The sequence below is a fragment of the Beta vulgaris genome, chromosome 4 (assembly GCF_026745355.1).
Source record: "Beta vulgaris subsp. vulgaris cultivar EL10 chromosome 4, EL10.2, whole genome shotgun sequence".
Taxonomy (NCBI): Eukaryota; Viridiplantae; Streptophyta; class Magnoliopsida; order Caryophyllales; family Amaranthaceae; genus Beta; species Beta vulgaris.
This window is the reverse complement of record NC_079205.1, coordinates 41159660-41180832: the sequence shown is the minus strand read 5'-3', so window position 1 is coordinate 41180832 and position 21173 is coordinate 41159660. Positions and strand designations below refer to the sequence as shown.

The following is a 21173-nucleotide window of genomic DNA, read 5'->3' as shown; positions in this document are numbered from 1 at the left end:
TCCTCTAGACCATCTCGACAGGTTTCTTGAGATCTGTGCCATGATAACACTAATGATGTCTCTCCTGACTACATCAAGATGCACTTGTTCCGGTCCTCTCTTACCGGAAAAGCAAAGTCATGGCTCAAGAGCTTGCCTGCTAATTCCCTCACTACATGGGAAGAAGTCACATGGCCTTCTTGAAGAAATACTTCCCGGAGTGGAAGACTGCGGACATAAGGAGGAAGATCTCCTCATTTGAGCAAGAGAACGATGAGACACTTGCCGAAGCTTGGGAGCGGTTCAAGGAGATGATCCGTTCATGCCCACACCATGAGTTCAACAAGAATCTACTCATGCGATTTTCTATGATGGTCTTGATCCGATTATCCGGGCCAACCTTGATGCTGGAGCGGGAGGTCAACTATCTAAGATCCCGCAAGAACAACTTGAGTCCACAATTGAGGAGTGATCAAGAACTACTCATGGGGTGGAAGACGAAGAGTGCTCAACCTAAGAAGAGCGGAAAGTTTGAAATTGACCCCATGGATCAAATTCAAGCAAGATGGACCAACTCGACAAAGAAGCTCTAAGATCAATCTTGCATCGTCTACTCCTTCACAGGTAAACTCTTTTTCTTGTGATATTTGTGGTGGTACTAACCATGATACTTCTTATTGTGGAGGTACCCATTCGGAGCATGTGGCGGCAATAATTCAAGAGGAGATGGATATCAAGGAAACAAGGGTATAGGAACAATCAACAAGGAGGTTGGAGACAACCTCAACAAAACTACACCCAAGGATTCAACCAACCTCAACAAGGATGGAATCAACCTCAACAAGGGTACAACCAAGCTCACAACCAAGGGTTTGCGCAAGGGTATAACCAAAACCAAAACTATAACCAAGGTGGTTCCTCCTCACAAGGGTCCAACACATACCAAGCTCCACATCAAAGGACCAACAACCCAAAACCTCCCTCCAATCTTCCATTTCCCCAAACAAAATCCCGAACCTACACCATCTTCCGATCCAACCTCTCTCCAAATTCTCCAACAACTCCAATCCATGAACCAAATTCTCCAAAACCATGAGCAAAGGTTTCAAGAGCTACAAGCCCACAACAAAATGCTTGAAACCCAAATTGCCCAAGTAGCTGAGAAGAATCCCTCACCCCCACAAATCAACTTCCGGCCAACCCATCCTAACCCCAACCTCCATCAAGCCAAAGCCATTCATTTGAGGTCGGGAACAAGTTATGCGGGTCCTAAGATGCCGAATGGGGAGTTAGAGAGGATGAAGAAGCTGAGGTTGTTGAGAAGGAGGATGGAGCTGAGGAAACTGAGAAAGAGGAGTTGAGGAAAGATGAGTCACATGTTCAAGTTGGTGACAAAAACACATTGCCATCACCTCCACCAACCAAATCCTATGTGCCTCCGGTTCCCTATCCTCATAGGTTGGTAGAGAGAAAGTTGAGTGACAAGTTCACTAAATTTCTAATGTGATGAAGAGCCTGCAAATCAACATCCATTCCTTGAGGCTATGTCTCAAATGCCAGCTTATGCTAAGTTCTTGAAAGAGATCCTCTCCAATAAGCGAAAACTTGAAGATGAGCTTATCTCCCTACCTTACCAAGTGAGTGCTCTTGTGCAACGAACTATGCCCAAGAAGCAAAGAGATCCCGGGAGTTTCACCTTGCCGGTGAAGATAGGTGACTTAGAGCCTAAGGGTGCACTGGCCGATCTGGGAGCCAGTGTCAATTTGATGCCCCTTTCTATTGCAAAGCACCTAAATTTCCTCTTCATCCTACGCGCAAAACGATTCAATTGGCGGACCGCACTGTGAGAGTCCCTTGTGGTGAGTTGGAGGATATACCGATTCAAGTTGGGCATGTGTTTGTACCATGCGACTTTGTGGTGATGGATATGGAGGAAGATCCTGAGACTCCTCTTATTCTGGGAAGAGAAGCTCTAAAGACTTTGGGTGCCGTGATAAACTGCAAAAACGACACAATCACGGTTGAGGTAGCTAATGAGCGGGTGGTGTTTGAGTTCTCTAAGAACTGAAGAGACCTATGATGGAGAAATTTGCCGGGTAAGCCTAGTGGAAGATGAGGTAGAGGACCCATGAGTGTGGATGATTCTGGGACGATTTGTATGCTGACTTACCGACCCCTTAGCTTGGACATGGAAGAGGAAACGCAAGATGAGGCGTTTGAGGTTCTAGCTACATCATCCACTGATAAAGAGGAGTGTTCTAAGCCTCCTCCCAAGGTAGAGTTCAAACCCCTTCCCTCCTCTCTTAGATATGTTTTTCTTGATGATGCATGTACTTATCCTGTTATTGTCAATTCGAGTCTTGATGACATTTCTATATCAAAACTGATTGGAATTTTGCAAAAATATAAAGATGTCATTGGGTATTCGATTGATGACCTTAAGGGGATAAGCCCTTCTCTTGCTATGCATCGTATCCATCTCATCGATAGTAATGCCTCCTCCATCGAGCATCAGAGAAGGCTCAATCCCAACCTCAAAGAGGTTGTGAAAAAGGAGATCTTGAAACTACGTGACGCGGGAATCATCTATGCTATCTCAGATAGCAAGTGGGTGAGCCCGATTCACGTGGTTCCAAAAAAAGGAGGCATGACTATAGTTGAGAATGAGAAAGGAGAAACAATCTCAACTAGGACTGTCACTGGGTGGAGAGTCTGTATTGATTACAGAAAACTGAACAAATCCACCCGGAAAGATCATTTCCCCCTTCCCTTCATTGACCAAATGTTGGAGAGGCTTGCTCGTCATTCACACTTCTGTTTTCTCGATGGTTATTCCGGATTCTTTCAAATCCCCATTCATCCGGATGACCAAGAGAAAACCACCTTTACTTGTCCGTATGGGACATTTGCATATCGAAGGATGCCCTTTGGTTTGTGTAATGCCCCATCCACTTTTCAGAGGTGTATGACAGCAATCTTCTCTGACATGCTAGAAGATTCCATTGAAGTCTCATGGACGACTTTAGTGTGTGTGGTTCGTCTTTTGACACATGTCTGGTTAATCTTGAATGTGTGTTAAAAAGGTGTCAAGAGACGAACCTTGTACTGAATTGGGAGAAGTGTCACTTTATGGTCGAGGAAGGCATTGTACTTGGGCATAAAGTGTCGAAAAAGGGTATTGAAGTAGATCCGGCAAAGGTTTCGGTTATTGAGAAGCTTCCGCCACCGAACTCGGTGACGGGAGTTCGCGCTTTCCTTGGACATGCTGGTTTTTACCGACGTTTCATCAAGGATTTCTCTCAAATAGCCAAACCATTGACGAATCTACTTCAGAAGATGTTGTTTTGAGTTTGATGAGTCTTGTACTAAGGCTTTTGAAACTCTTAAGAAAGCCCTTACTTCTGCCCCCATTGTGCAAGCTCCGGATTGGAGCTTGCCTTTTGAACTAATGTGCGATGCTAGTGACTTTTCAGTGGGAGTTGTTCTTGGGCAACGCAAGGAAGGGAGGCTACATGTGATAGCCTATGCAAGTAGGACTCTGGATGATGCTCAACGGAACTATGCAACTACGGAGAAGGAAATGTTGGCCGTGGTATTTGCTTTTGACAAGTTCCGTTCCTACTTGACATGTAATAAGGCGGTGGTGTATACGGATCATTCTGCGGTCCGGTATTTGATGAGTAAGAAGGATGCAAGCCTAGGCTCATTAGGTGGGTGTTGCTTCTTCAGGAGTTTGATTTTGAGATGAAAGAGAAGAAGGGGACGGAGAATGTGGTAGCTGACCATCTTTCTCGCCTCCCTCTGACAATCTGGAGGAGATTCCTATCGAGGAGATTTGAGAGAAGAAGCTTGTTCGCCATTCTAACAATGAGGTTCCATGGTTCGCTGATTATGCAAATTATTTGGCTTGTGGGATTGAACCTCATGGTTTTACTTCCCAACAAAGGAAGCGGTTCTTTAAAGAAGTTTCGAGGTTCTACTGGGATGACCCGCTCCTTTTTAAGAAGTGTGCTGATGGCGTGTTTAGGAGGTGTGTTCCTAATCATGAGATGGCCTCGGTTTTGCATCATTGCCATACTTTGGCATGTGGAGGACACGGTGGAGCAAGCAAAACTGTTGCTAAGGTGCTCCAATGTGGTATGTTCTGGCCAACATTGCAAAAGGATGCCCGAACATTTGTGGTGGCTTGTGATAGATGTCAAGGAGTGGTGGCATCACAAAGCGACACGAGATGCCTCAACAGAACATTCTTGAGGTTGAGCCGTTTGATGTCTGGGGAGTCGACTTTATGGGCCCATTCGTTCCTTCCTGTGGGAATGTATATATTCTTGTTGCGGTCGACTACGTGACCAAATGGGTGGAAGCCATTGCCTCTCCCACCAATGACCATAAGGTAGTCACCAAGCTTTGAAGAAGATCATCTTCCCTCGATTTGGGGTGCCCCGTGTATTGATCAGTGATGGCGGTTCACACTTCGCCAAAAAGCAATTAGAAGCACTATTGAAGAAATACGGGGTGAATCACAAAGGGTCTTCCTTATCACCCCCAAACACAAGGCCAAGTTGAGGTTTCGAATCGAGAGGTTAAGAATTCCTTGAGAGAGTGGTCAATAGGACACGAAAGGATTGGTCTTTGAAGCTTGATGACGCTCTTTGGGCTCTTCGCACGGCTTTCAAGACCCATAGGCACCACTCCCTATCGCCTTGTGTATGGCAAGCATGTCATTTGCCGGTTGAACTGAGCACAAGGCTTGGTGGGCAGTTAAGGAGCTCAACATGGATCCACTTGGCGGGAGAAGCTCGAAAAGAAAGGCTGAGAGCTGGAAGAACTTCTTTTGTGCTTATGAGAGTTCTAGACTATACAAAGAGCAAACGAAGAAATGGCACGATCACCGGATTCAACAACGAGATTCCGGGTTGGGGACAAGTCTTATTGTTCAACTCAAGACTAAAGCTTTTCCCCGGAAAGTTAAAGTCCAAGTGGTCGGGTCCCTTCTCTGTGTTGAAGACTACTCCATATGGAGCTTATGAAGTTATGGGTGAGAACGGTCCATTTTGGGTAACGGTCAAAGTTGAAGTTCATCATGATTCTCATGCCGTTGGTTCATTGGTTGCTTGATTCTTCGCTCACCTGAGCGACTCTTATGATGGAGTATCCTTTTTAGTCAGCTAATGACTTAAAACAAGCGCTATACGGGAGGCAACCCGTTTCTTTTCTTCCTTTCTTTTATTTTGTTATTTTTCTTTTGTTTGTTAGTTAGATTTTGATTTATCAGTTAGCCATGAGAGCTACATTGGGATATCTGAGTAATTGTGAAAAGTTAAGTGAAATGAGTGATTCGAAAAAGAAAGAGTGCGAAAACAGAAGGTTAGGTGCTCCCGCACCACGTGGAAGTGCGCCCGCACAATTTTAGATTTTTTCGAAAATTTAGTATGGTGCGCCCGCACATCCACTAGGTGCGCCCGCATCTTTTCGAAAAATGTTTTTGAGAAAAACAGAAGAAAACGTGCTCCCGCACCTCCTCGAGGTGCGTCCGCACCATCCAGAAGAAGAATTCGAAAAACATTAGGTGCGCCTGCACCTACATTGGGTGCGCCCGCACCTACGCTAGGTGTGCCCGCACCATGCTTTAAGAATTATTTTGCGAAAAAAACAGAAGAAAACGTGCTCCCGCACCTTGACAAAGTGCGCCCGCACATTTCCAAAGACATTTTTTTCGAATCATCAGGTGCGCCCGCACCTCCACTAGGTGCGCCCGCACCAAAACCTCCGCACTTTTTGAGAAAAAACAGAAGGTTTGGTGCGCCCGCACCTCTTCATGGTGCGCCCGCACCAAACACTTTCTGCGATTTTTTTTTGGGGTTGGTGCGCCCGCACCAGAACTAGGTGCGCCCGCACCAAACACAGGCTGGGCGAAATTCATGAATCTCTTCATTTTTTTCGGCCCTCAACTCCCTTCTCCTCATAATTTTCGAACCTCTCTCTCACACTCACTCACTTTCTCTCTCTTGCTCCTCTCTAGATCCGGCAACCTTACTTGTTTTCCGGCGACTCCCGACGATTTTTATCACCGGAATCTTCATCACCATCTTCTCTACAACATTCAAAGCACAAAAATTGGGGGTTTTGCAAGGATTCGATTTCTAGGGTTTCAAAATTGGGGATTTTCATCTCCATGTTGGTAACTCCCTTCTAATCTTTGCTTTTTCATCAATAATCTACTAAATTGGACTTCTAGTGTGTTTTCTTTTAGATTGCATGCTTGTTTTCCTTAATTTCTTTTGATTGTTCATGAACTTTGGTCATATTTGTGTTTGGTGATGTGGTGAACAAGTGCAATTTTTGTGGTTTGTGATAAATTCATAATATCTGACTTTTTGAGCACTACATTGCAAAAATTGTTAGGTGTTGTTGATTTTTGTGCATAATTGTGGTTGGTTTGGTGAAATTGGCTTGAAAGTCTCTTTGAGTGGTGATACTCTTGATTGCTAGCAACTTGGTTGCTACTAATTGTGGATGGCTAGCTGGTAGATCTTAGTATTAGTTTTTGATTTTTCTTTTGTGTGTTTTCCTTTTGTGTGGTTTGATTTTTCTTTTTGTGTGTTTTCGTTTTTTCTTTTTGAGTGTTTCTTTGTGTAGAGAGTCCGCTTTGTGGTTGTGTCATTGCAGCAGATCATCACTTCTCCTTCCCCTTTTTGCCAAACAAAAAATTCTTTATCACCATGGGAAGAAGTAGTGGTGAAGGCTCATCCAGGTCTAAGCGAGCAAAGACCGGGTCCTCTTCACAAGGACCTTCGTCTAGCTCGCATCCCCCTCCCCTTTATGCTCTAAAGTTTCCCAATGCCGCTCACAAACAAATTTTTCAACAACTTTCTGAGCGCACACTTCGTCCAACGAAGTTCTATGACCACACTACCTGCTTCTACCTTAGAATCAGCTCGATGATAAGGGAGATGGCAGATAATGTCGGGTTATCGAACCTCCTTGATCTTCATGAACCTACCTATGATCAACTTACTCTCGAATTCTTGAGTACGTTGAACATAAGTAGGGTGACAGGTGCTATAACTATTCAGTTCCGTATGTTTAATCAAGCTAGAGCACTGTCTTTTGACGAATTCTGTGAGGCATTTGGGATGGATCATCGAGCTCCCTGCGATGCCCCTCTGGGCACCATCTGGCAGGGATACAATGAGCAAGAATGGTGGACAAAGATCACCACCGGCACGACTCCGTTTCGGACGAACTCGTCCAAAGCGTCGGAGATCGTCCATCTTGCTCTCCGCTACTTCCATAGGATGTTGGTTTACACCATCTTTCCTAAACAGGAAGTCGGGCAGTTGAGAAAGGATGAGCTGCTGGTTCTTTGGTTGGCCACTGACGGGGCCCACCATCGAACCCGTATTAACTTTGCTGCGCTCCTCCTTAACCGACTGCAGGAGATTCGGGGGGGCACTACGGTGACTGGGGAGATCCTTTGTGGTGGCATGGTCACCCGACTAGCATCCTACCTTGACCTGCACGATGACCTGGCTCGCTTGGAAGCAAGCGTGCCTACTGTTGGTCAGGCCAACAGATTGGATGGTGCCAGTTTGCAGCAGATGAAATTTCTGCGCCGTTACCAGAAGGAAACTGCACCTGGCTTGTGGGGGGCAACCTTACTGTTTTATAGGCCCGACTTCACTGGGACCTCCCCGCTAACGTTGAAAACCGTTGGCGGATTCCCCTGCCCATGACATCCCACGGGTATCCCTGAGCCCATTCCAAGGAAGCGCATTCCACGCGTTCCGAGAGGTCCGAGGCCCGACCACCGCATTCCTGAGAGTGAGGTGGCCGAAGCTTCCTCCTCTCAATCCTTCGACATGGGCTCTGTCATGGCAGCCATAGCCCAGATGCAGGCCTCTCAGGAGGCCAATCACCGTGCGGTTACTGCTACTCTTGCCGGTATCCGCACCGACCTCGACCATGTGTCTCGAGTGGCTTGGCGCACTCACCTCGCCAATGTCCACTCCGGACATGAGCCTCCCTTCCCTAACCATCCCCACTATCCTCCTTCTTTCGACCCTCGAGAAGGGCCGTTTGAGGAGCCTTCTTCCGCCTTATCCCCACTACCCATCCTACTATCCTGATGGGTACTCTGGTGGGTTTTCCCTCCTTACCCCCTCCCGATGGGGGTAATGGTGGGAATATTAGGAGCTTTTCATGACCCCCCTCCCTCTCCCTCCTTTTGCAACTCCGAGCGCGGAGTTTTGCTTAAGCTTGGGGGACTTGCTTGTATGTCTATATCTTTGGGAGTTTTGGGGTCATTGACGGTTAGAAGTTAGGGGTCTCATTGGTTTTTGGTTGGTATTGGTGATTGTTCCTGTCTGTGGTTTTGACATCCCCCACCCCTGCTGACTTCTCTTCACCTGTACAGCTTTGCTTTGGTAGTTTTGTTTTGCTTTTGCTTTGCATATTTTTATATATATGAAAAAAAAAAAATTAAACATTTTCCTCTTTTATTCTTTTTCTTCTTTTTTCTCTGCATTTAGGATAGCTTGGTTGCATGCATGATTTGTGGCTAAAGAGTTCATGACTTGATTGGAAGACCTTCCTTATATTAGACTTGATGATTTTGGAAGCCCTGTTGTGACTTTAGGCGTCTCTTGAAACCGATAACTTTTGGTAGAGTCTCTTTGAAATTAGGCGAGTTGGATGAATGGATTGCCTTGCCCCTTGTGCGATGAATCCCGAAGGAGGGCCAAGAACCTCGTAAGACTCACTCACAACCCTCACCATTGATCGCCTAACTTGTGACTTGCATTTTAGCTCCCCAAGATTACATAAGACGAGCCTCTAGGAGAATGATTTAGGGCGTTTCTTTTGCTAGTAATAGGAGCTACAAAGCCAAAAGCTTGAATACCTGCATAATATTCGCTCTCAACCCATCTGAGCCTTTCTATCCTATTTTTGCTTAACCCACATAATGAGTCATGGCCAAACTTTCCCCAAAGTGGAGTACATGTGTAGTTTTTGTTGAGTTAAGTGGTTTTGATATTAAGTCTTGGTTGAAAGAGAGTTAAGTGCTTGTATGATAGCAAAAGTTGAAAAATTTTGTGAAAAAGAAAGACAAAAGAAATAAAAGAAAGAAAGTTCTTATTGTTTGATTTGGTTTATTATTGAAAATGAAAAGAAAGAAAGATCAAATTGATGAGAAAAATGAAAAGTTCACAAAGTGAAAAAGAAACAAGTGAAATTCAAGGTTATGTGTGAGAGTTCTTTAATTGAGAATAGTGTTAGGACTAGCTTGGGGGAGTATTTACCCCTAGTTTGTACTCCACTTACCCTTTTTGCACCACATTCCTAGAATATAGTCCACACCCCTAACCTAGCCCCGTTACAACCTTAACAAAGTCCTTTTGACTTCTAGATTGGACTTGATCTATTTAGTAGTGGCGGGTGAGATTTTGTGCAAGTCATGATGAGGGTCATCAAAACATGGTAGAGGCAGCAATTATGGTTGAGCATCCCTAGGGAGGAGTCAAACTTGGGTCTTGGAAGTGGAGAAGAGTGAGAAATCATTCTTGGAAAGCTTTCTTTCAAAAAGACTCGGTTGATCGGTGGATTGAGACCTTAGAGTCACTCTTGTGCTTCCTAATCATCTTCCCTCTTGTGTTTGGTTGGTCTCCTAAATCTTGCTATGAACTCATTTAGCTTGCATGTCATGCTTGTAACCTTGCATTTAGAGCATATAGGTTAGTTTGTTCATTTTTCCCTTTTCTTTTTATTCTCCTTTCTTTTTCTTTCCTTCATTCTCATTCTTGGTTTACTTGAGGACAAGCAAAACGCTAAGCTTGAGGGAGTTTGATAAGTGCGTTTCTAACGCACTTTATACTTTCTTTTGGCTTGTTTTAGCTCCCTTTTTCTCCTTTTCTTCCTTCTTTCTCCTCACTTTTCCCTTCTATTTCATTCACTTGATCATACTTGATCATAGTGACATTTTGCTAGATTTTCGATCTATTTTGATCGAATTTCTAGCACATATGCTTTCACCATGTTTGTTCGTGTTTCTATTGCAGGTATTACCCTTTTCAGGGCCGAGAAATGCGAGGCATGGCACAAGGGAACGAGCTAGAGGCTGATAGGTAGCCTAAGGTGTGCTTGGTGCGCCCGCACAAGCTACTGGTGCGCCCGCACCATCGACCAATTCTGGAGCACAAAACAGACGACATTGGTGCGCCCGCACCAAGCACAAGGTGCGCCCGCACCTGAGTCTGGTGCGCCCGCACCAACTACATGTGCGCCCGCACATTTTGAGGGATAATTCCAGGCTGAGGCAGAAACTTAGGTGCGCCCGTACCTTACATGTGGTGCGCCCGCACCTGTACCATGTGCGCCCGCACCTGCCCATTTGTGCGCCCGCACCTTTTGACGGGGGATTTCCACCTTGAGGCAGAAGACTCAGGTGCGCCCGCACCTGAGGTCTGGTGCGCCCGCACCTTAGCATGGTGCGCCCGCACCTCCTTATGGTGCGCCCGCACCATGCGTTCCGAAACGGAAATTTCGATCATTAAACCCCTTTTCCTTTTTAGTTTTAGACTTACGCTTTATTCTAGTTTTTCACACAATATTTTAGGGTTTTGTATTAGAGAGAAAACACTTGAGTTTTCATTGGTAATTGAGATTAGAGATCATAGTTTGTGATTCGATTTACATTCAAGGTACTTTTCATTCAATTCAACTCAAAGTTTTAGTTTTTATTTCATTCTCTTGGTGTTTGTTTATGTTCTTATATTATTTAAGATTTTCATTCTCTTAGTTTATGAATTGCGCTTTTCATTAGTTTTATCATTACTTAATCATGTTTAACCTTAGATTAGTCATAGATTTTATGTTTAATTGCTTAAACTCCATGATTAGTGAGTAGTTTCATATCTAGGGTTAGGGTGAAAGTATGAATTAGGGTTTTAAAATGTTGTTGATGTGATTGTGATGTATGGAGAAGTTTATGCATTGATCTTGGTGTTTTGAGACCTTAGGATAGATATTGATCACATTTATACTTTGGTATTTTGATTTCAAATGTTCTTAAATCGGATTTTGAACTCTTTTATCATCCCCAAGAATCAACTTATTTTCCATACCAAGACATTGGATGGAAATTAAGAGGATCCTTCATTAGTGGTTTTCCAAACTTATTGAATCTCTTAATCAATTAACTAAAGACCATTCGAGAGAGGATTTAGTTGATAGATTAAGCGATTACTCTTGAGGACCATTCGAGAGAGGACTCGAGTATTTTAGAGGAGAACTAAACCTTGCATAATCGTCTTTGTTGCTTCACAATCGCATTAACAATCATCATCCGTTCTTATTCATACTAGTAACCTTAACTCTAGTGTCTTTTATATGATATTTAAACTCTTGAGATTTGCTTGTTCTAGTTGATAGTTAGTCTTAATTGTTAACAAACATCTTTCAAACCCCCAAATACCTTTCAATTAGGTAGTCTGGACTTGATAGACTTTAATCAATCCCATTTTTCCTGTGGATCGACCCTTGACTTGCCCTTACTATTCTCTTAGTAATTGCTTGTTAGGACTTATAAATATTGTTTGGAAAGCGGTTCTTAGTGCCTTAACGACACACTAAAAACCTCTTATCAGATTTCCGACCAATTCGCCACGTAATCGCTAAATAAGTTAGACTATAACTTATATAAATAATATTGTAAATTAAGAATCGTACTTAAAAAGCACTTATACTAATGTTTTCTATTGATTACTACTCCCTCCGTTTCATTTTAATCTACACACTTACACTTTTCACGCATGCCAATGTAAAACGTTGAGGACATACTAATACGAATCTAACAAGATCCCACATGACATGTTTTTATTCACGTATAAATCACAAACGAGGGTCAAAGGGCAATCTGTGAATAGTGTAAAATGTCAAAGTGTGTAGACTAATATGAAACGGAGTGAGTAACTTATAAAAAAGAACTCGTTCCTCGGAGCTCAATAAGGACGATATCAAGGACATAAGAAGAGGGTTATCATACTCCAATCGAGGTAACAACTACTGTTAGTACCTGCAACTCCCTTGAAATATATTTTATGAAATCATGACATGCTATTGAAACGGTAATTATTTATGAACAAGTGTTTCTAAGTTGCAGGATCATTATTCATACATGTTTTAATTAAGTATTATGAAGTTATACGATTCCGATAAATGAAAAATACCAATCACTAAAAATGATACTATTTATGAGATATTACTGAAAGACTGAAAGCTACTGAATTTTTACTGATCACTGTTCAAGTAAAAGATACGTAACATGATAAATTACAGTGAAAGAACTGTTGACTGTATCCCCTGACTGACTGAAGGTCGTGCATATATCATACTGTTTACTAGTGTAGGGTAATGCCCGACGCCCAGACCCTTGCAAAGTGGTGCATACATATACTAGAAGACGTCCCAGCACTGACTGATGTACATCAACCAGAGTAAAAACTGATAAAAGGGAATGATGGATTATTAAAGTACAACTGAATGAATATTGTTTTCTTAAAATGTGTGAATTATTCTATCCATCTGTTTGCAAATAGAATGAATTGAAATGGATTGACGCTGCTATAGTAGCTTGTTACTGAGCCTCGGTTGATAACGTTTTGTATTTATGTTTTAAATACTGCTAGGGACGATGATATTGTGTAGTGGTAAGGATTACCACCTTATTAAATCATCTAGTAATAGTGCTACTAACTTGTAAGGTTAACTTGACTAGAGTGTAAGACTATATACTTTAATATAAGTTATCATTGTTATTGGTTTAATATAATATAAGATGTTTAAGTTAGCATTATTATATCTCTTTGCCTTAATATGCTATATGATTGTAGCGTTGCACCTTCTTAACCGAAGGTGTGGCAGTAATGCCTCGATTAAGTAGGTATTCCGCTACTATTTAGGTCGTCTTAAATAGTGAATCAGTAGTCGGGGCATTACATAGTGGTATCAGAGCAAACTGTTCTGAACCATAACGTTAACCTCATGGTTTTACATTAAATAAAAAGAATGATTAGGTTATAAAAAAAGGATTTAAAGACCCATTGATTAAATTATAGATAAAATTATGGTTAGAAAATAAAAATCGAGTTAAGTAAATTGAGAAGTAAAAATGGTGAAAAATATATAATGAGTGCGAGCGTAGGATTACGGGAAAAGGGAAATATTTTATGATTTTATTTCAACGTAACTGTAATTTGACATGCATAATGTCGACCGTTGACGTCAACAATGATGTTACAAACGGTGCTGAAAATGTGCACGTTGAGGATGTGCATAGAGAGAATGACCAGTATGATGATTATGAATCTTAGACAAAAATGCAGAAAGAATGGAAAGATTGGAAAATATGAGCACTATGTTAGCTGAATTAATCCAAGAATCCCGGAGGAAGGTAGTTGCTAATGAAAATGAAAGCGTTGTGATGTTCAAGAAGTTCTCTTCTCTTAACCCACCGTCATATGATGGTAAGCCTGATTCAGTGGCGTTTGAAGAATGGACTAATAGCATTGACCAGTTGTTTGAAACCTTGCAATGCCCTGAGAAATGGAGGGTAGACTTTGCTGTATTTTATCTCACAGGCCAAGTAAGTTAATGGTGGAAGATTGTTAAAGAAAAGAAAATTGAACCTGGGTTTGGATGGAGCAAACTTCAGGATTTGATGCGAGATAAATTTTACCCTCCTTCACTTAGGAAGCAGAAAGAGATGAATTCCTTCACTTACAGCAAGGTACAATGAGTGTTTTGGAATATGCTAATAAGTTCATGGAGCTTTCAAGGTTTGCACCTGAGCTGGTGACTTGTGAGCAGTCAAGGATGAACCTTTGAGCGAGGTCTTCAGCTCAAGTATCAGGATAGGTTGGCATCTCAAAGGTTCACTTCTTACCAGAATATGGTTGATGTTGATTTTATTGTGGAACGGGTAGTATTGCTTCGAAAATCTCAAAATAGTAACTTTAAAAGGAGGAATGATGGGAGAAATGATAATTAAGGAGGGGCAAAAAGGCCTAATCAAGGGAGTCAAAATTTCAAGAGAAATGATAATGGTCAATCTGATTATAGGGGTCAAGGTTATCATGGAGGTAACCGAGTTTAGAGTAACTACATGGCACCTGTGAACAAACCTCGGGAGTGCGCCAAGTGTGGAAGGAGGAACCATTTAGAGAGTGAATGTCGTGTTGGCTCAAATGCTTGCTATAGATGCGAGAGTTGTGATCATTACGTCAGGGATTGTCCTATAAGCTGCCAGGAGAAAATAATAGCATTGGAGGAACATCTTCAGTTGGTACTAATCGCAACCAAAACAACAACACCGCCGGAGCATATCGTAACCCATCACGACAAGTACCGACAAGAAGAATCTATGTCATGAGACAAGATGAGGCTGAGAATGATGACGTTGTTATTACCGATACCTTCTCTATCCATTCTTTGCCTGTCCATGTTTTGTTTGATTCTGGAGCTTCACATTCCTTTATTTCCCTATTGTTTGCCAAAATCCTTAAATTGCAACCATCATGTGACTTTTCCTCTCTAAATGTTGTCCTACCTACTAGAGAAACTGTGAGATGTAGAGTCATCTATAAAAATTGTCCAATTGTATTGGGAAAAGTTGAGTTAGTTTCTAGTTGATCTTGTAGAATTTGAGTTATCTGAGTTCGATGTGATTTTGGGGATGAATTGGTTGACTAAATATGAAGCAGACATCAATTGTGTTAACCAAAGTGTGACCCTTAAAGCACCTGATGGGCGTAGAATTTCATACCAAAAGATTTTGAGAAAACCTCAAATCCAAATTATTGATGGGTTGAGAACTCAAAAGATGCCCGAGTTTAACTATTTTACGTACCTTTGTAGTGTCATAGACTTAAATTCCCCTAAACCTTCCATAGCTGATATACCTGTGGTTTGTGAATACCCAAATGTGTTTTCCGATGAGATAGCTGGTATGCCTCCACAAAGGGAATTAGATTTTAGCATCGAGATAATCCCAAGATAAGCCCCTATTTCCAAGGCACCCTATAGGATGGCCCCAACCGAGTTATAAGAATTGAAGAAACAATTAGATGAGTTACTTGAAAAAGGATATGTTCGACCGAGTGTCTCAGCTTGGGGAGCCCCAGTTTTATTTGTGAAGAAAAAGGATGGAAGTTTGAGGTTATGTATTGATTATTGGGAGTTAAACAAGATCACCATTAAGAATAAGTACCTGTTGCCCCGCATAAATGATTTATTTGTTCAACTTCAAGGTGCAAAAGTCTTTTCGAAAATAGATTTGAGGTTTGGTTACCATCAACTTCGTATCAAGCTTAAGGATATTCCAAAAACTGCCTTTAGAACCCGATATGGTCATTATGAGTTTGTTGTTATGCCTTTTGGGTTAACCAATGCACCAGCTGTATCTATGGATTTAATGAACCATGTCTTCAAGCCATACCTAGACAGGTTTGTGGTTATTTTCATTGATGATATTTTAGTATACCCTAAGAACATGAAGGAGCATAAGGAGCATTTGAGCAAAGTAATGGATATGGTAGCAGAAAATTAGTTATATGCTAAGATGTCAAAGTGTGAATTCTGGATTGAGGAGATATCATTTTTGGGTCATATTATCTCTGAAGAAGGTGTGTTTGTGGATTCCGAGAAAATAAAAGCAATAGTGGAGTGGCCTAGACCAACTAATATTCCTGAAGTTTAGAGTTTTATGGGATTAGCTGGCTACTATAGAAGATTTGTGAAAGATTTCTCTAGAATTACCTTGCCTATAACCAAACTTGTGAGAAAGAATGTCAAATATAAGTGGACTGAGGAGTGTAATACTGTCTTCCAAGAACTTAAGAGAAGACTCACCACTGCCCCTATTCTTACCCTTCCATCTAGAACCGAGAGATTTGTTATCTATAGTGATGCCTCTAAGCACGGGTTATGTTGTGTCTTAATGCAAAATGGGAAAGTAATAGTGTATGCCTCTCGCCAACTCAAAACACATGAACAAAATTATCCCACACATGGCCTTGAACTTCTTGCTGTTGTCTTTGCCCTCAAAATTTGGAGACATTATTTGTATGGAGCCTCGTGTCAAATCTTCACCGATCACAAAAGTCTAAAATATATTTTCACCCAAAAAGAGCTCAACATGAGGCAAGGTAGGTGGCTAGAACTTCTAAAGGACTGTGATCTTGATATCTAATACCATCCTGGAAAAGCTAATGTAGTTGTTGATGCCCTGAGTCGTAAATCTCACTTGAATACAATCCGGACTACTCCCCGAGCCATTATGATGATCTCTTGAGAATGGATGTAGAATTCATTCAGAAGAAAAAGGGTGTTTGTTTGAATGCATTAGAGGGGGTAAGACCAAGCTTAATTGATGAAATAAAGGGAGCTCAGGAAAAGGATTCACAATTAGAACGAATAAAGGTTGACGAACGGGAAGTCACCTGGTTTTTTGATCCAAGAAGATGAACTTTGAGGTTTCAAGGGAGATTATGTGTTCCAACTGATGAAAAATTGAAGAAAAGAATTTTGACTGAGTCTCACAATGCACCATATTCGATTCACCTTGGAGGAAATAAGTTGTACAAAGATCTGAGGCAGGTGTATTGGTGGAGTAATATGAAACAGGAAGTAGCAGACTTTATGGCTAAATGCTTCACATGTCACGGGATTAAAATAGAACACCAGAGGCCAGCTGGTTTATTGCGGCCTTTGGATGTGCCAGAGTGGAAATGGGATTCCATATCGATGGATTTCATCCTAGGTTTGCCTATGTTAACCAAGGGAATGAATGCCATTTGGGTTATTGTGGATCGATAGATGAAGTCGACACATTTCCTAGCAGTAAAGAGTAATTGGAGTTTGGATCGATTGGCAAAATTATATATGAACATGATCATACGATTATATGGAGTGCCTAGCTCGATTATTTGTGATCGTGATTCAAGATTTCAAGCGAAATTCTGGCAAGAGTTACAGAAAGCTCTGGGTACAAGGCTTAACTTGGGAGCTTGTGTTTTGGATTTTCAAGGAACTTGGGAGAAATTCTTACCTATGGTGGAGTTTTCGTACAATAACAGTTATCATGGAATAATGTTTTTGAAGATGTCAAAGGGGGAAAGAGAAAGGCAATAAGAGTAAAATATAAATTAATTTTTTGCCTTGTTTCATGTTTTCACTTTTTCATTAAGAATGACAGTGAAACTTTTGTCTAAGTTTAAAATATATAATAAAGGTTGAATAAAATTGAATTTAACTTGGTCGAATAAAATTGAATTTAACTTGGTTAAGTTTTTTTATGTGACTAATTTCAATTATATATATTATATATCTTGTAAAGTATGCCTTTTGTTGCCATCTTCAAAAAGGGGGAAATTGTTGACCCTAGGTTTTGAAGATGACTTAACCACAACAGACATACTTGTATTATTTCATGTGTGATGTCTCTAGGTTATTCATTGAAGAACAAAGAGAATACTTGATTGAAGATTGAAGAAAGGAGAATTAATCAAGATCGAAGTGAAAACGTTCCTAAGATGAAGAATCAAGTTTGGAATGAAGATTAGAATGCATTAGGGTGTATTATATTGGTGTATTGTATTCTTCATGTCAAGGTCAAGTAAGGGTATAAGATGTTTGGTGTTGAATTCTCAAAGGAACTAATTTTGTTCCCATGACAGAAATAGATACTGGCACAGCTTAGGAACTTTAGTTAGGGACTGACTTAGAAACTAAATTAAGAACATCTGGACCCAATAAATATTAAGCGCCTAAGTAATGTTAAGCGTTTGATAGAAATTTAGTAGTCCTAGTTTAATTTGGCCTAGATCCACTATTTTAGGGAATTGGTTAGGAAATAATTTTAATTAGTTTATTTTATTCGAAAAAGATATTATTTTATTTTTAAAAATCTTATCTTTCCTATTTTAGAATAGACCGATTTTATTCTTTAAATAAAATCTGATTTTTGGATAGATTTAAAATAAATGGAAAATATATAATTCCTGAATTGGATTATTTTTAAATAGTTTAATTATTCCTCAAGAAACCACTTATCACGTAATTAGCACTGTTACACATTCTAAGTGAGTTAGTGGGTTAGTGGGTTAGCTTCTTAGTTCCTAAGTAAATTTAATTAGGGGAAATCATCGGGTTAGTGGGTTAATTAGTCGTTAATTAATTCATTGCTACTTACTATAGATAAGTGCCTAATCACAAAATAAATATGTGTCTGACTTTTAGTGGTTACACCAATGTGTGTCTGACATAGCTTAAAATCCTAAGTTATCTAATTGTCAGTGTCGTGTTCCCAAGGGAAATCATACTTACGATCTTTTGTTTTTACTTTTCCATTGTTATCAGAAATTGTATTTGTTTGTTTAAAGGGTTTGAGTGAACTCATGTAAGTGTGAGAAAGGTTTGAGTGAAGCAAGAGAAAGGGAAAGAGAAAGGAACTTCGAGTGAATTTTGAGAGGAACAATAGCTAGAGGGAACTGTTGTTGGGAACTTGAGTTTAGGAACTCAGGTTGAGGCTCGAGAGAATTAATAGGTTTGTAACAAAGTTGTTGGCCTATTATAGTCGAAAGATTGAGTTAAAATCCCTTGTGGTCGAGGTTGTTTCTTCCTAATTGGGCCTAGGACGTTTTTTCCTCGCTAAAATCTCTTGTGTTCCCATTTTGAGTTCCCTAACAAGCTTTTAATTCCGCAAAAAGTTACGCTTATTCTTTCACTATAATTCACCCCCCCTCTTATAGTGCTCATATTATACAATGACAGGCATATTTGCAATCCTAGCTTTCGCACCTATAATGGTAATTTAGATAAGAAACATAATAACCAAAAACCAATTTACCATAAAAAGCTCGCATATACCATAGCGACACCTAACATAGTTGAATATGTTCCTTTTTACATAAAATCAGAAATGTTTATTAGGGATTTTCTTGGTTGTTGGGCTATGCATGAGGGAAAAGTTTACATCCAAAGAAGGAAAGCTTAGAAAAAGGAAAATGAAGAAAATTTACATAAGAAATTTGTGATCAGTTACCAAGAAGAGGAGAGGGAGAAAGGCAAACCCTGAAAACTGGCCAACCGATACAGATTTTATCATAGAGGTATGATTCTGATATAAGAGTTGGCTTACATTACCAACAAAACGTTGCTGCAAGGAATTCATTAGTAATTAGAATCTCATGAGTCATCCTGATATTAGGTTTAATTAATAAAATAGGGCGTCATGAGATTTGGGAAAAATGGCAAGTTAAGTGCCAAATATGTAGGCCCATGTAAGATTTTGGAGAGAATTGGGAAAGTAGCCTATAGGTTGGTGTTGCCAATGGAGTTTGAGAAGATGTGTGATGCGTTTCACATTTCCCAACTCAAACGTTATATCCCTGATGAGTGTCATGTTCTGGACCCTGAGGAAAGGCTTGTGAAGATTCTTGACAGAAAGGTGCGTAGTACACGCAAAAAGGATGTCCATATCGTGAAAGTACTTTGGTCTAACCACGAGTCTGATGAGGCAGCAACGTGGGAAGTCGAAGATGAAATGAAGAAGAAATTTCCATAATTGTTCCTTGAGGTGAGTTACGAGGGTGTAACTCGTTTTCTTTAAGGGGGGTAGAATGCGATAGAATTTCGCGCTTTTTACTTATTCTTGTGAGATTTTTATGCTTATTTTGGCGATTTGCACATGTTGGTGCAAAATAAATAGATTCTCCACATGGAAAAATGTGTTCAAGAGTAACGCAAGTGAGTTTTAAAGTTGTTCTCATGTGCACATGAGTAGCACAATTTTTTTTTCAAATGAAAATTTAGATCAAATTTTTCGAAATATGGGAGTTTTTGTGTCAAGTTTCGGGATGAAACTTCTTTTAAGAGGAGTAGACTGAAATCCCCCGTAAATTTATGAATTTTATAAATATGTTATATATATAGTTTATATATATATATATATATATATAATTTAGTTAAAATAATTTATTTATTTAGAAGGTTGACTATTTGAAAGTCAAAGGAATTATTTTAAGGATTTACGGAAGTTAAAATATCTTGTTAAGGCATGTTTTGAAAAAAAACATTTAAAATACTTTTTGGATTTGAAAAAGGAGTTTAAATGGGCTTGAGGAATCCAAATACTAATTGGACTAGGAAAAGAGAGTACTTCTAGTAATGTTAGGGGTTTTAATCATCAATCTTATTCATCATTAAACTCTATTTAAAACCCAATTGCCTTTTCCTACGCCCAAAAGGAAAACATGCCTATAAATACATTAGACCCAGATTTTACCGACACATAAATTTTCTCTCTCCTCCCTCACACCAAAATCGGCGTTATTCTTCCTCTCCCTTCCACGATTTTTCTTCTCTCTTCCTTTCTTCTCTTTCAAGAAATAATTTCTTCCTCAACAAGAAATCCTCCTCCATTTCACACCATCACCACCGACCACCACCGTGAGTACGCCGCTGCTACCACTATTCACGCTGGCGCCTTTTCTTGTTCGTTTCCTTCTTTGTGTTGGTTTGATTACTTTTCTTCCTCCTCAAGTTTTATTTAAAGATTGTGTTTTTATGATTTGTTTTAGTGTTAATTATGTTTAGAAGCTTTAAATTACTGTTTTAATGATATTATGATTATCCAATTTAAGTATTGAAGAAATAAAAATTCAGGTTTAATCATTATGTTCAAATTGGATTTTAAGTATCAAAGCAAGGATTTTTAGGGTGTTTAAGATTGGAAAATCATAGTAGTATGTTATAAGCCAACCTTTGTGTGATCTTTCTAAAATAAGTCAAATTATGAATTATTCCTGATTGAGTTAATCTTGTAGGACCATTTTCTTCTATTGGGTCAAAATACTTGCAACCTAAACAACTTATTGTTTTATTTTTACTTTTTTTATATACTTTTGCTTTTTATTTTCACCCACCATCCCAATCCAACAATCACCCTCAAACCCCAACCCCAACATCCACCATCGGGCCACCAAATGCCATACTGAACCACCACCCACCCACTGAATTCTCCTTATTAGCACCTGTTGTAACAACCCGCTCTTTCGAGCTGCTAGCGAAATACACTCGACATCCATAAATAATTATAACTCTTAAATAAATTACTTCGCAGCGAAAAATAACCTTAA

At 40.2% G+C, this 21173-nt stretch overlaps 1 non-coding gene across 1 annotated transcript; it reads right to left on the bottom strand.

The window, feature by feature from the left end:
* Window positions 1-212: 212 nt before the first annotated feature.
* LOC125497187 (small nucleolar RNA R71) lies at window positions 213-319 on the bottom strand. The gene has a single exon (XR_007273822.2). It is a non-coding gene; the product is annotated as a small nucleolar RNA R71 (small nucleolar RNA).
* Between the last annotated feature and the right edge of the window lie 20854 nt (window positions 320-21173).